Below are 15,456 nucleotides of genomic sequence, written 5' to 3'. Positions count from 1 at the left end.
TCCCTGGATATATGCTAACGATTCTCAAAAACAGAAGCATTATTTCTAGAGTACCATTAGCATATCCTGGAAGAGCACCTTTTCTATGACTTCTAGCTTTTATGGGGTTTAGCCAGATCTTTAGCATTCTTAGGTGAATTAATGCTCAATGAAATTTTTCATAAGCACCTGAAATTTTTTCTGGAAGGTATCTAAAATGGATCAGCAGGCTTGATACCACACCTCACACCTCTGCTCCTAGCATGAATCCTACTCAACATACACTTTTAAAAAATGCTGGAGTTAGTCCTAAGCCACCTTTGCTCCATTTTAATTCATTTGCCGAACAAGTAGTTTTGGGCATTATTTTTCTTGACCATTCTCTTCTCTCTCCATCTCTTCCTTTCTTTTTCTCATCTCCCACGATGTCAATTTATTAAATATATATACTTTAATGGGCCCGTAGAAAATAAAGACATTTCCGATTTGTTTTGGAAAGGAGGAATCTAAACCCCAACTGCTTTCCAGGGTACAGTTCAATCCTCGACCACATATACTTCCTCCTCCTCCAGGGACTGCATTTCATCTTCCATCCATCTAGCTAAGGAGAACAGAGGCTAATTTAGGAGCCTCTTTCTGCCTGTACATATTCAGCCAGAGGGGTCACTGGTGATTGATGCAAGACGCTACATCCTCCAAGAGCTTTCCGAGTCCCTGCTGGTCCAGAGAGGAGCATTCAACAGTAACTCACCCTTTAGTGCCTGTGTATTTCTGTGCCTCCAGCTAGAAATAGTCAATAAGCACCAGAGGCAACTTATGTTGCCTTAGATCTCAAATAAATGCCTCACACCATCACCTTAGAGGCCTTTCACAAACACTGTTTCTTCACAGATAGATTCCAAGTCCTAGCAGCCAATTACTACTGAGATGCCTCAAAGGCTTGAAAGAGGAGGCAAGGAGAGAGAAAGGGCTTCTCCAAAGATGAGAGTTATGCGTTTCCTTCTAATAAAAATTGCTCCCTTTTAATTGAGTGCTTCCTCTGAGCCAGACACTGGATGAGGTTTGATCTACATTATCCCACTCATTCCTCATAGCTGTGGGATTCATGAAACTCTAGCCCATTTGACAGATGAGGACACAGAGGCTCACAGAGCTTATGTAACTCCTACTTTCTGCCTCCCCATTCTCTGGCGCACCCCCTTAACTGCTGCTTATACACACAGATGCTTGTGGACGTGTGTTACGAAAGCAATTGGAAAATGTTCCTGGATGCCAGGTAAGTCAATTGACTTCTGGGCCTCAGCTTAGGTCCCTGACATTCCTTCTTTTGCATTGAAAAGAGGCTCGCTGTGCTGGTTACTCCACAGGCTGCCAGAAGCATACCCTGTTATATTCTGCCCATCTTCTAGATGTTCTCAACACTTCCAGGGCCTTTCATTACTTTAAGGGTGGGTGTCACACGTTCTGGCAAGTTCCTTTTGTTTTGTTTAGAGACAGGGTCCTACTCTGACACCCAGGCTGGAGTGCCGTGGTGAAATCATAGCTCACGGCAGCCTCTAAGTCCTGGGCTCAAGCCATCCTCCCTTCTCAGCCTCCTGAGGAGCTGGGACTACAGGCACACCACCACGCCCAGCTGTAAGTTCCTTCTCGTACCACAAAGCATTGTGTGTTCACCCTGTATAAGGTACTGCAATAGGTTCTGTATAGGTTCAAGGGAGTGGAGTGTTACTTTAAAAACAGACGACACAGTCACAGTCTTCCACAATTATTTTCAATCGTGCAACATTCCACAAAGAATCAGGTCCTGGCTTAAGTGCTAGAAATAAAAAGACGAACATGCCTGAGCCATAGGTTTTATCATTCTTTTTCATTATTTTCTTTCTCTGACTTACCTCTATTTCCTAATTCCTAAAGAGTCTTGTTGTCTCCTTTACACACACATGTTCTTAGGAAGATGTATGTGGCAGGATAAAGCATCTGCATTGACCAAAAATTAATTTGGCAACTAACTATAGAAAAGCCAATGTCTCCACATCCTGAAAGAAATCATATAGCTGGACATTGGGTAAGATCTGATAGGTCAGAGCTCTCAGTATCCCATTTCATCATGCTTTTCTCTTGCAGGAACTGAACCATGGACTAGCATGGTTTTTTTTTACCTTTTCTCAACCCTTCCTGGGAACTCACAACACATGAATATTAAATACCCAAGATCATTGTATATCTGTAAGTTCTGTGCCATGAAAGTCTCTGGACAATGCAGTCTTACCTACTCTGTAACTGAGCTATCTGCTACACTTCTGTGAAATGAAGGGACAGATGTGTGTGGGCTGTCTCCCCGTGTGAGGCAGAAGACCTTCTAGATGTGATAGATCCAGGCATAAATGTAGGCATAAGGATCACCACGTTTTTTTCTGTTATGGAGAAAAATGACTAAATTCCTTGAAGATAATAACAATAATCATGTATTTTATGTCTATAGTACTTTTCCAATTCTCAAGCATTTTCACATCTGTGCTTTCATTGGCTCTCCACACCAAACTTAACCTTGGTCTAAATATTATGATATTTTTCTCAATGATAACACATCTCTCTCTTTTATTTGGTCACCATGATTATAAAGGAAAATATTGTTATCCCCAGTTTATTAATGAAGAAACTGAGGGTTAGAGACAGTGATTTTCTCAGGTTATAAAACAAGAATTTAAACCCAGGAGATCCTTTGCAAATTTCAGTGTTTGTTCCTCCCCAATAATCTTAATTTGGTACATGGGGAAACCAAGGCCTTTCTCTGGAGGATCACAGATGAATTAGAGCACATGTGCTTAATAAGCCAAACGTCCCACCTGATGGATAGGAGTCACAGTGTGAGGTGTGTGGCCATGGCCAATGAAACCTTGCCAAGCCTTTGTATGGACTGCAAATCCAGTTCATTTCCAAAAGCCAGGTTCCTAGAAAACGGGTTTCTGTTGACACTTTCCCTGCATGTTTTGTTATGCTTGTTTGTGTTGGCCTAGAGAACCAGCAGCCAGGGACAGCGGGATGACTTTCAGCCAAGGGGCGGTCTGTTCACACCCTGGGGACTGGAGCGTTCCACCAAGTTAGCTGCTGCTTGAAAGGACAGCTGCCGCGCAGTCTTGCTCACTCCCCATTTTGTTATCCCTGAGATAATAAATAAAGGCTCATTCTGTGGTGTCCAAAAGACCCTTTTCAGAAGACCTGCTCTTGCTGGAAGTCTCCTGAGTCCCCTTACCTGATTACAGTCAGATGCTGGGCATTTCAAATTAAATTAGAACAAATAACGAAAATGAAAGGAGAGTGGGAAGGAGGAAAACCAGCAAAAATGGTATTCATTTAAAGTAGCCAGTGAGAAAAATGGAGCCTGAGAAACTCAACCGATACCGGGAGAGATCAATGTTTGTCATCTAGTCTTAGGCTAAAAAGAGCCATAAGTGAGAATTTGTAGGGATGACAGTTCTAGGTCAGTTCTGTTTAACATATTCTGCTGCAGATATGGCCAGGTTAAGCGGGAAAATGTTCTAAACCTAGATCTGAATTCCTATGGCTCTTGGACCATGATTCTATCTCTATTTGGTTAAATGATGGCATATGCAGGATATGAGGTCTAGCTCTTGGAAGGTGTGGAAAATACATGTCTCATTGCACCAATTTGTTTTCTCTACCAAATCCTGCCAATGTTGAAGTGTCAGTTGAGCTCAAAATTCTCCCAGAGATGTGCTTAGAGACCCATTGCTGTGTGGATGAATGGGAGAATAGGAAGTAAATTCTTGTAATATGTGGTCTCGATATGGTTCGATGTCAGTAAGACAAATTAAATGAAATTAATTTAAAATTAATCGAAATGATCATGGACCAAGATTACTGTGTGGTCACTCCCCAAAGTGATTTCAAACAGAATTCTTATTGTTCAGTTACAACCAACTTGCAATCAACCAGCCTACCAATGCCCCCAGATCATTTCAGCCTCCTTGAGATCCCTTTACCTTGGTCATGCTTTCATCACATCTGCCTGATACTCTGCTATCCCCTATTTCAGTGACACTAAATGTTGCTGGATCCCAGAAGAGCATTACGATATTTGATAAGACAATCTAACTTCACCATCCAGATGCTGAAAAAATATTTACATTTGATGTGTTTTTTCAATCCTATTAGCCAAAGTAATATATTGCACAATAAAATATATGGTTATATTACAGTACTCTTATTGTGAAGAAACAATGAGCACACAGAAACACAATTCATATTATATCATCTGTCAGTAAAGGAGGTCTCTTCAACAAACACAAACTCAATTTAGATAAAATAAGTTAATAGGTGTTAGAGGGTTAACTTCTCTTGTGACAAAAAGTCATCACATCACATATTAAAGGCCAGTATTAACAAGGAAAGAGATTCAAGAGAGCATAAGGGATGATTATCTTTTGAGACATTCCTGCATACAGCATTAAAAAATACAATTTGGTCTCGCAGCTGTCCCCTAACATCACTCCTCATATTAGTATCTATGATGGAACAAGTCAAACTTTGAAGTATCAAAATGAGCTAGTGCTGCTGGGTATTTCCTTAAAAATGTGACAACTCTTATACTTAAAATAAATACATAAATAAATAAATAAGCACTGAAGAGTGATCAGTGAAAATGTCTCTTAAGCCCATTATTTTTAGCTGAGCGCTGTTATGACTGTTTCCATGGTTAAACCATGAATATGTTTTCTGCACAAGCACGGTCAGCTAGTGGCCTTAATTAGCTTTCAAATGGAGAATGCTGCGGTTTACCACTTATTAAATATCCACCACACCAAGTTACAATTTTACCCTTCCACACCTCACTTAGTTGAGACACCTCAAGGAACCCACAATGCTGAATAACTGGTGATTTAAAAATATGTACCATGTGTGATGATCGGACTGAACACACAGGCTGTGAGGGAAGTTCACTAAAACCTGGCCAGATTTCATTTCCAGATGGAATGATACAATTTGTAAATTGAGGCAACAAGATAAGTCACCCAGAAAGAAAGAGATGAAGTATATGCTCTAGCTAACAGCTAACACACTGTCCTTATTCGTAGGAATTCAACATATATTTATTAAGTGCTTGCATTGCATTCTGAATACTAAGTCTTCATCTAGATTCCTCATGTCTAGGAATTCGCAGGAGGTGATTAAGTGGAATACAGGATCTGGTGAAGAAGAAGAGGACTGTCCCAGCATTCAAGATCTTTAAACAGTATGCCCCCTAGAGAAGGAAGAAAGTATAAAATTACTCATCAAGCTAATCTACTCTTAATACAACATACAAGTAGAGTAACCTAACCAAGCTCATTTCACCAAGCATTTTATTCATGAGGGAGATGATGCAGTTTGAGATTCAATTGAGACAGAATTAGTTTTTCTGATTAGCTAGGTTGAGTGGTTAAGGTATGGTAATAATGATATCATTATTTCTTCTCTCCCCTTTCTCATACAACATTCAGAGACACATTCTCTCTCTCTCTCTCTCTCTCTCACACACACACACACACACACACACACACGCACACACCCTCACATATCTGTTTGGATGTGGTTTGCGAATCTTCAACTGGTGTTGTCTGTGTATCAACTTGTATACTTCCAGGGGTAAAAAAGAAAAAAAGAAAAAATGAATTCACCTCTTGTTGCAATTCCACTGTGTACAAAATGGCCTTGAAATATGAAGGAAGAAAAAAAATCCTCCTACAAAGAGAACATGTGAAAAGGCCAAGGGAGAGCATAACTGAAAAAAATATATAAAAATGCAAATTTTCCTAAACTTCAGCTTTGGATGGACTGAAGCATAAGTGAGAACTTCAACAAAGCAACAGAAAAAGATGACAGCTCAGAGTTTCAGAAATTTAAGACAGCAGCAGGATTAGACACTTTGGGTTGTCTTCGCACACATTTCTTATGGGAGTTAATTCCATTTGACATGCAAGACCAAAGCAAGATTACAGAGGCATAGCCCCATGGCGAGGTGTATGCTGTAGCTAAAAGCTGGGATTTGAATAATTGTGCAGGCTTACTCCAAGAATCAGGCGAGAACAGAATGAATGGATTATTACAAGGAACTTTGTACATTTTTAACTGCTGGACTTAATAAAATACCCTCTACGTGAGAATAGTGTTATGGTCGTCTGCACTTACTCTAGCTGAAGTTTGTGGTAGGATCTATCAAAAATGAGAAAAAACAGAAGCTGTTTTTTAAAAAAAGAAAGAAAGGAAAAAAGAAATTTGAAATGAATGACTGGGCTGGGTCATGCCCGTATGATTTATAGAGGAACAAAAAATTTGGAGAACTTGAGATCAACATATTCGAGCCCCCCCAAAGTTACAGGGAATTCATTTCCTGTGCAAAGAAGTCTGAGGAAAGTGGAGAATAGAGTTCAGGGAAAGTGGGCCACAAAAAGGTGGATTTTCATTTCACGATTTCAGCTCGTTAAGGAGGTCATTTGTTACTGGAAAAAGTTACTAACCCACACATCATTTTATATATATGTATAAATGTGACCTCTTTCCTTGGAAGCCATGGAAGCATTTGTCTGTAAAAGGCAGAAAGAGTAACAGTTCCAAAGACTTCTTGCTGCTTAATTAACTTTCCAGTGAGAATTATTAAAATTCTTTATGTAATTCTTATTTAGTGCTCATTAAAGTGAAAGATACAAATGCTGGACAATGCAGGGTTCAGAGAATTTTAAGAAAGAAAAGTTAGTTTTGCAATAGCTGAGAATTATGAAAAGCTGTCATTAACTGTAGCCAAGTAGACCTTTCATTTTAAAAGTCACTGATTCAGATCTGAAATGATTAGATTTGATTTTCTCCCTTAATCTCATCTTCATGTCCTCCTTTCCTGAAAGCTCATTTCTCCTCAATTCCTCCTCAGCCCTAACCAGCCTAGTGGGGAGGAAAGTCCACCCAGAAGAGGAGGAAACTGCTCTGGGCCATGGCACTGGGGCAGTGCGCCCTCTGCTGGGAAGTCAGCCTGCAGTCCAGCTTGGGAAAATCCCCCCCCCAAAGAGCATGCCCCTAGGAAAGCAAAAGAGATGTGCATTTCCAATAGTGAAAATCCCTCATACAAGTGGCGTATCTTTCTCTGGTAAGTGGAGATTAGAGGAGGGACCTGGGAGGGTGCATGCAAAGGCTTCATTAAACCAGAACTCAAATGCAGCTCTCCTCACAAAACATGTCTGACAACCCAGCCTGCCATGTAAAATAGCATCAGGAATGATGAACACATTACAAATTTGTAGACCCTAAAATTAAACTCCACCTCATTTATTTCATATTTCAGCAGGGCTGAGGATGCCTGACAGTGAAGGCACAGACCTTTCTTGATAAGCCCCGTGGTTTCCTTCTTGGAGAAGGGATTGTGCTCTGTACAGATGCATTCAGTCTTCTTGAAGCCCAAACTCTGCTTGGTGGAGCCAGGAAAGAGGAGGCATGTTTCAGTGTTCTGCAGAAGAAAGTCAAGAATCCTAGCCCTGAGACAGAAGCAGGTGAATGTATTACCACAGGAAGACAAAGAGCTAGTCTTTCCCCCCTTACCTCTGTACATCATTTAGATCTTTGCTAGTAAAAATGTGGTTCACACACCAGCCATTTCAGCATCACTTGGGAGCTTGTTAGAAAACCAGGAGCCCAGAACCCACCCTAGACCAACTGCATCATAATTTACATTTTAACAAGATTCCAGTAATTCATAAGTATGTTAAACCTTGAGATGCACCAGTGTAGACACTAAAGAGCTAAAGCACAAACAAAACTAGAGTATGGAACTTTACAAGCAGAAGGGGACCTAGCCACCACCTGCCTCCTTTGATAGAGAAACCAAGGCCCTGAGGGGAACACAACTACTCACATATCTAAGAATAACATTTTATACAGGCCTCAATTTGGTTTGGTGTATAAGCTGGAACAGGGATATCACAGATTTTTGTAGTTATCCTCATCACATACTACGAAACCAACAGAATATGGCACCAGGATTACAAGTGACAAAGGGCATAATTTCCCTGTGGGAGGAACCCTGTCTTCTAATCAGTTCTGTTCTACTGAAATGACTTGTCTACATTCTGCAGGAATTGACATAGAAATGAGATCCTGATATTCCTTCTATCCACACGATGATTGATGAAACACATGGGAAAAATAAATTGAATTATATTATAATCTCCCAGGGAAACATAATTAAGTTGTGAAGCATTTCCATGAAATCCTAAAAGCCTTATATCATCTAGGCAGTTACTTCTACTACATGATCAATAATTATATTAATTATAGATAATTATTTTGATAGGATGGTGTGACTTTGGGGCTCCACTTATTCTTGATCTGATGCATTGATCCAACGTTGAAGACTTGGTTGGAGCCAGAGATGAACATAAATAACTCTTTTGGAGTCCCAAAAACCTTTATGATACTTACATTAACTTGTACTACTTTGCAATTCCTGGCCACCAATTTGATGTTTATTCACATAATCTAAAGGGTCATACTTGTGCAAGACTACCAGAATAGTAATTCTACTCTTAAGTCTCTAAGAAACAGAAGCAAGCTACTCCAGAAAGTAATAGATAATATATAATACATAAAATCCAATATTCCTTGAACTTTCAAAATTCCAAGACATCCAATACATTCTTTGTGTGTACACAGGACTGCCCAGCACATCCATGGCAACTCTAAGGCGGTGAGCTAAAAGAATCAGATCCAAAGTTAACAATGCTCAGAAAGTTAGGGTGACCATGGGTCCTTATATATTTAATATCTTTCTTTGTAAACACTTAATTTTGAAGGTTATCCCTGGAATACATTTCTCATAGCACACATTTTAAGCACAGGTAAAACCTGAGACTTCTACCTGACCCTCTTTCAACACTTTCCAGAGAGAGCCTCAGTGGGTGTATATGCCTTCTCACCTGAATAAAAGTATCAATAAGAATCAACAGAAAATGCAGAGAGATTTAAAATAAAAGTAATAACTCAAGGGATCCTACAGCAAACACACCAGATTTTTTTAAGGTGACAACCATTATATGTTAACTTTCCTGAATTCTCCACATCATTCAAGATAACTTGGGTTTTTTAAACACAAAGGGATAATATAGTTTAAAAAAACAAAGGGTGATAGAAATAAAATCACTTATAAGTACACATTATGTCATCAACATTTCCTTAAAATATTTGTAAAACATCTTGCTCACATGATGGTTACTATACGAGACATTGTAGATTTTTCTCTCAATGAGGCAGAGAAATTCAACATTTAAGAGTCAAGACTTAGAAGCCAAGGCCACCTGCCACTTACCACTTATATGGCTTGAACAATTTACTTAACCTTGCTCCGTGCCTCAGTTTCTGCATCTGTAAAATAGAGATCAAAATAATGTATGCCTAATGAAGTTATTATAAGGATTTAGTAAATTAATAAGCATGAGGCAATTAGAACATGCATGAGAAGTACTAAGCACTCAACATTATCTTTATTGCCCTTATAATATATGTAGGTTGGCTTATTTATGCTCATATTACAATTTATTCAAGAATAGTCTTCTTTAAAGTCACCATCCAGAGGATCTGAAAACCAAGTTTTAGTCTCCAACTTTGAGATATACTTTCTTAAAAGCATATTTTAAAAAGAAAAAGCATTCAGAGGACTTGAAAACATAAGCTTACTCATGTTATACTTTGACAACACACACACACAAGCACAGAATAGTAACACCTCACAGCCCATTGCCAGAAGTTCCCACACAGGGGATTTGCCATAAAGAAAGCTAGATGTGACCCAATATTCTAGTGAGAGATCTCACCATTCAGAGCAGAATAACCTGAGAACAAAATAATGCAGAAAGCAGCCCGAGGTGCCTTTGTCTTTCCTCAGGTAAAATCAATTCCATTATTATCCACAGTTGGGTACAGAATGGCAGATGAGCAGCATGGCTTCAGTCAGCGATACCTCTCAGAGAGTGGACTGCATGAGTAATATTTCACACCCTCAGCGTTGTCAAGAGAGAAACGGGGAGATCCATCTTAGGTAGGGAAATTCATTCTAAGGAACTGTTAAGACATTAGAGAAGAAGAAAGGGAAGAAAAATCAGGCCAAATTCATACAGAAACACAGATTCCAGCCTGCCCTTATCCTCAGACAGAGAGGTCAAGGTGATGGGCGATATTGCCAGGCCTGCTATCTTTCTCTCTACTCTTTTATAGGGGGATGGTTTAGCCATATTTCCTATGTGTGGGAAGGAAATGAACCATGCACATGATGCTGCACAGCAAAGTGAAACAGAAAAAGCTTCCCAAAGAAAGTAGGCAGACATGAATGTAGCATTGTGTAACCCAAGAAATAGACCAACAATGATTGAAAGCAAGAAAATGACTTGGTCTTTCTTAAAACTGCAACAATTAGGCAATTGTGCTAACTAATAGGATCTGAGAAGATGTAAATAAGTTTTCTTTTTTTATTAACAAAAGAAATGAGGAGGCAAATTTCAGCCCAGATGAAAGAAGGTAAATGATTCCTCCCCAAAGACAGAGCCAAGATTTCTCAAATGAGTTTCCTCCTAAAAGAGGCAGAAGTAAAACATATGAATCCAGATGACATAATGTGCTGTGACCTAAATGTAGGCAGTGATGGTATCCTATTCTACAGACCAAGCTCTGGGTAATTGAATGCAAGACAAAGCAAAAATATAGAAAAGGCCACTCCAAAACAGAAGCATAAAAATGCAGTGTGTATAACAGTACTGAGAAGGGTACAGCTTTGGAGAACTGATTAATAAGGAGAGCAGTGAACAGAACAGAGTGGATTTGCAGAGATTAGGATGTAGCAAGCTTTGTCCAGAAGATTGTATAAAGTTCTTATTGGCCTTGAATCTGAAAAAAGATTTAAAAAAAAGAAAGGCCAGGCTCAGTGGCTCACACCTATAATCCCAGCACTTTGGGAGGCCGAAACAGGTGGATCATGATGTTAAGAGATTCAGACCATTCTGGCCAATATGGTGAAACCCGTCTCTACTAAAAAGACAAAAATTAACTGGGCGTGGTGGCATGTGCCTGTAGTACCAAGTACTTGGGAGGCTGAGGCAGGAGAATCGCCTGGGAGGCAAAGGTTGCAGTGAGCCAAGATCACGCCACTGCACTCCAGCCTGGCGACAGAGCAAGACTCCACTTCAAAAAAAAAAAGAAAAAGAAAAAGAAAAAACCTACCTTCCATCAGGAAAGACCCCCTGTAAGCTTTTGGTATATCTTAGTCAAAAACTTACCTTTTTCCATGTGCTATTAAAAAAAATAAAATTTACAATAATTGTAAATAGTTGTAAAATTATAAATGATGTGCCACCAAATTTACTGTAATGTGGAAATCATTCTTTCTGACATCTCTCCTGGAAGACAGTAGGAGAAACATGGTACTGTATTTTTGATGTTAGAACGTATCAGAGACCAAACTTTAATTTTTGTTTTTCATCCACAGCATCTGAGCTCTGAGAAAACTCAGAGCTTCATAAGGCCTAAAGGTCAGGTACCAAGGTGAACGAGAATAAGAGTCAGAAATATGAGATTGCCAGATGAGTGTCAAGAACTTGGGCATTTGTATTTCAAACTCTAAGAACTCCACACCAGAGCTTGCTCTACTGTGAAGGGCAATATCACTTACTCCAGGTTCCAGGCAACAGATCATTTTTTAAGGAATAAAGAAAAAAAAAAAAGGAAGCTGGGCACAGTGGCTCACATCTGTAATGCTACCACTTTGGGAGCCCTAGGCAGGTGGATCACTTGAGGTCAGGAGTTCGAGAAAAGCCTGGCCAACATGGTGAAACCCCATCCCTGCTAAAAATATAAAAATTAGCCAGGCGTGGTGGCTCATGTCTATAATCCCAGCTACTCGGGAGGCTGAGACCCAAGAATTGCTTGAGCCCGGGAGGCGGAGGTTGCAGTGAGCTGAGATTGCACCACTGCACTCTAGCCTGGGCAAAAGAGCGAGACTCTGTCTCAAAAAAGAAACAAAACTAAAAAAAAAAAAAAAAAAAAAAAAAAGAAAGAAAAGGCCAGCCTACAAATGCTCAGGAATCCAAAACCAAAAATAATGTTTATAAAATACAGATGTACAGACGACAAATGATAATTGCCATGACTTTAGGACCAGAAAGCACCTTTGGTGCATGGGCTTCTCTCCAGTTATCATAAGACTTGGGACCGTCATTAAAGAGGCAATTAAATGTGTAGCCCTTCAAGGCCATAAGAGCTACTCAGCCAAAAACAGCCAGTGGCCCCCTCCTTTGCTTTAATCGGAGAGTTCTGAAGAGCTTCTGTTATCAGTGCTGTAATTTGTTATGTGGGGAGTTTGGAGATCCTGATGTCAGGGAAGGTGTTTGTGTCTCTAGGTGGGCACGACAGAAAAATAAATAAAGAGAAAAGTAGGTATTTTAGGAATGCAAATGCAACCAAAAATCAGGAAACCTTGGCCAACAACAGTTCTCAAATCTTTCACTTATTGCAAGAGGGAAAAGGGAAGACTTCCAAGTGTTAGACAATCCTAAATCAGGAAAAAGTAAAAGGCGTATTTCCGTGGCTGTGGAAGAAAGTGCTACGTACCTCAGGGAGCCTCGGCCCTGTCTGCTTCTTTCTTTCATTTTGACTTCCTTGGTGAGCTTTTCCCTGTGGTTTTAAGGAAATTAAAAAAAAAAAAAAAAAAAAAAAGGTAAGAAAAAATACATATATATATATGCCCACACAAACGTGTGCATGTTTATTATATTCCTTTCTATAAACAGAAATAAAGACAAAAGAAGAAAAGTCTAATTTGTAGTTCAGTTTTCTGGCCTCAATTCTGGCTCACCAATGAATCTTCTTATATACAAAGCTGACTGAAGGGAGGGGTGGGATTGAATAACAAATTTATGTGATACAATCACATCATTTACAATCACATAATGGACCATATCCCAATTTTCAAAAGGCATAAAGTATCCTCATTAATACGATAAGTGCAGCAGTCAAATCAGCACTGTGATTTTATCAGGGTTTTTGACTGTACATGAATGAGAATGTAAAATGCATACAGAATTTTTAATGGGAAGGCTTTAACATTCTCTGAATGTATTTCTTACTGTCATTTGCATCACATTAAAGTGAAATTCTACATAAAAGGATAAAGAGAATATGTCCTAAATTACAGTTTTTCCATAGTTGTCATGTCCACACATAGAAAAATCTGATTCATACGCTCGAACATGATCCTAAATCTGAAAAGGCTGCACCAGTTCCCTATTTGTTTGTAGGTTTTATGTGGCTGTCAGGGCTGGAGAGAGCTCAGTAAGGTCAGAGTGTCAGGACAAAGCTAATAAAGATCATGGCAGAGCGGGAGAGCCGGGGAGGGAGGGTGATTGTATTCACTGTCTCTACTCTAGCATATTATTAAATACTGTGCCTGCATTTTTCATTCTATATCAGACTACTAAAAAGTCACTCATGTTCCTTAGAGGTATTCTGTCGCTCCTTTAGAAAGCTTCTATCATTGGTTTAGTTAACTGCAGAGAGTTTATGAACATAGAGTTAATGTTTTATAAATCCAATTCTGTGTATTCCACCATGAATAAACATGTATAACATTGTTATGTACATGGGATATTTTGTAAACACTTACTTCATATCGAACATGTGTATATCTACTTATAGGTTAAAATATGATCCATATGTCAGAAGTTAGTTCCAAAATAATGGCAATTGGGTTAAGTGTGCTTGGCAGCTTATATACACTGAGGAAAAAAAAAAAAAAAGCAACCTGTCATTCCTCATTAACCCCACATCACACAGAGAGAAATCAATGATTGGTACATAGCAGTTGACACAGAATCTTGGGAATCTGAGAAAGTGCATTTTGCATCCTAGCAGAGGCCAACGTGTCACCTGCCAAGCTAATGAACTGGGAATAGAGCATGCCTGCTACATACGTACTGACTGCCTGCCCACTGGCTAACACACCTGGCCCATGCACAGGAATTCGTACCAAATGACATCACTCTGTTATCATTTTAGAGTCTGAATAAGACAGGATGCTTCCATACAACCAATAGAAAAACATGCATGGAACTTGGGGTGAAATAGTTCCAATTCACAATAAGACCTACTAATGTATTTTGTGGCTAGAAAAATAATTTCATGTATGCACATGAAATGGGCCCATGTGAAATAAATGGATCTTGGCATGGCCAGTCTATCCATATGATTATTTTATCTTTTATTGGTGGGGAGGGCTGGGGAGGGCCAAGTCTTTCTCTGTTGCCCAGGCTGGAGTGCAATGGCCCGATCTCGGCTCATTACAACCTCTGCCTCCGAGATTCAAGTGATTCTCTTGCCTCAGCCTCCTGAATAGCTGGGACTATGGGCATACACCACCACGCCTGGCTAATTTTTGTATTTTTAGTAGATAAAGTCCATCTTCTTAGGGATGGACTTTACCAATGGCCTCTGCTCCCCTGAACCCTGGTGTGAACTGACCATGGAGATGTGGAAAAATATATCTGCACATGTGAGGACCCTCACAGTGGAGGGATGGGAAAAAACAGGAGGTGGGCGGGAGGCTGAGGTTTGGTTTTCCTCTTCTGCCAGTTCCAGCATCACACTTCAAGGATCCCAAAGATTCTAAGTTGAAACTTAAGACTTCCAGGTTGTTATTACAGCCTATTAATCAAGACAGAGGGTTAGACTATTTTAGTCAACAGTTTGCTAGCTTGATTTGTAATGCAGATATTTCAACCTACATTTCTGTGGATCTCCCTTTGTATTCTTTCTCCAGGCCCTTCGAATGTTAAGGGTAATCATTAGTTTGTGACTTTATCCCAGGTAGATTCTTCCTACTCTCTCCTGCCTATCTCCCTCACATACAATGGAAATATAAAACAGGAGTCAGAGGGATAGAGCAGTGATGAACCAGGTAAATTCTTTTGTCCTAAGGTGTTCACTTTATGACCTACTGTGTAATTGCCACTTCTGCAGGCTTCACAGACAATGCAATGAAAAGCAACCTGATACTTTCTTCCTTAGCATCTTCAGAGGAGATGGGCAGCAATGTGTTTCTTAAGTCTGGAAATCTCTGGGTCTCAAGTTACTCTCAGTGTATCCTTTACCTTCTTCACAAACCCTTTAAAATCCTCAGGCTGTTCCATGGGTGCCTGTTCCATGGGTGCCTGATATGCTTCTCAGAGACATCACATGGTCTTAACAAATTCTATCACTAAATTATCCAGGTGTGGTGGTACACACCTGTGGTCACAGCTACTTGGGAGGCTGAGGTGGGAGAATCACTTGAGCCCAGGAGGTTGAGATTGTAGTGAGCTATGATTGAGCCACTGCACCCCAATCTGAGTGACAGAGCAAGATCCTGTCTTGACAACAACAAAAATTCTATCACTATTTTCCTTATTTCTCCTA

The 15,456-nt window shown here is 39.8% G+C and overlaps 1 long non-coding RNA gene across 3 annotated transcripts in view; it reads right to left on the bottom strand.

Moving 5' to 3' along the window:
• Positions 1-5,065: 5,065 nt before the first annotated feature.
• LOC103876972 overlaps positions 5,066-15,456 on the bottom strand; it is a 202,718-nt gene continuing 192,327 nt past the window's right edge. For 2 of the 3 annotated variants that reach the window (XR_002516659.2, XR_636451.4), the window contains 4 exons: positions 12,619-12,681; positions 9,329-9,384; positions 7,348-7,502; positions 5,066-5,242 (listed from right to left, as the gene is read on the bottom strand). This is a non-coding gene — a long non-coding RNA (uncharacterized LOC103876972). Of the gene's footprint in view, positions 5,243-7,347; positions 7,503-9,328; positions 9,385-12,618; positions 12,682-13,669; positions 13,782-15,456 lie in introns of all 3 variants that reach the window. The other variant, XR_001894147.2, reaches the window with a different exon arrangement.

Source organism: Papio anubis, chromosome 14, assembly GCF_008728515.1.
Source record: "Papio anubis isolate 15944 chromosome 14, Panubis1.0, whole genome shotgun sequence".
Taxonomy (NCBI): domain Eukaryota; kingdom Metazoa; phylum Chordata; class Mammalia; order Primates; family Cercopithecidae; genus Papio; species Papio anubis.
The sequence above is the reverse complement of the archived record's forward strand: the minus strand, read 5'-3'. Positions and strand labels throughout refer to the sequence as shown.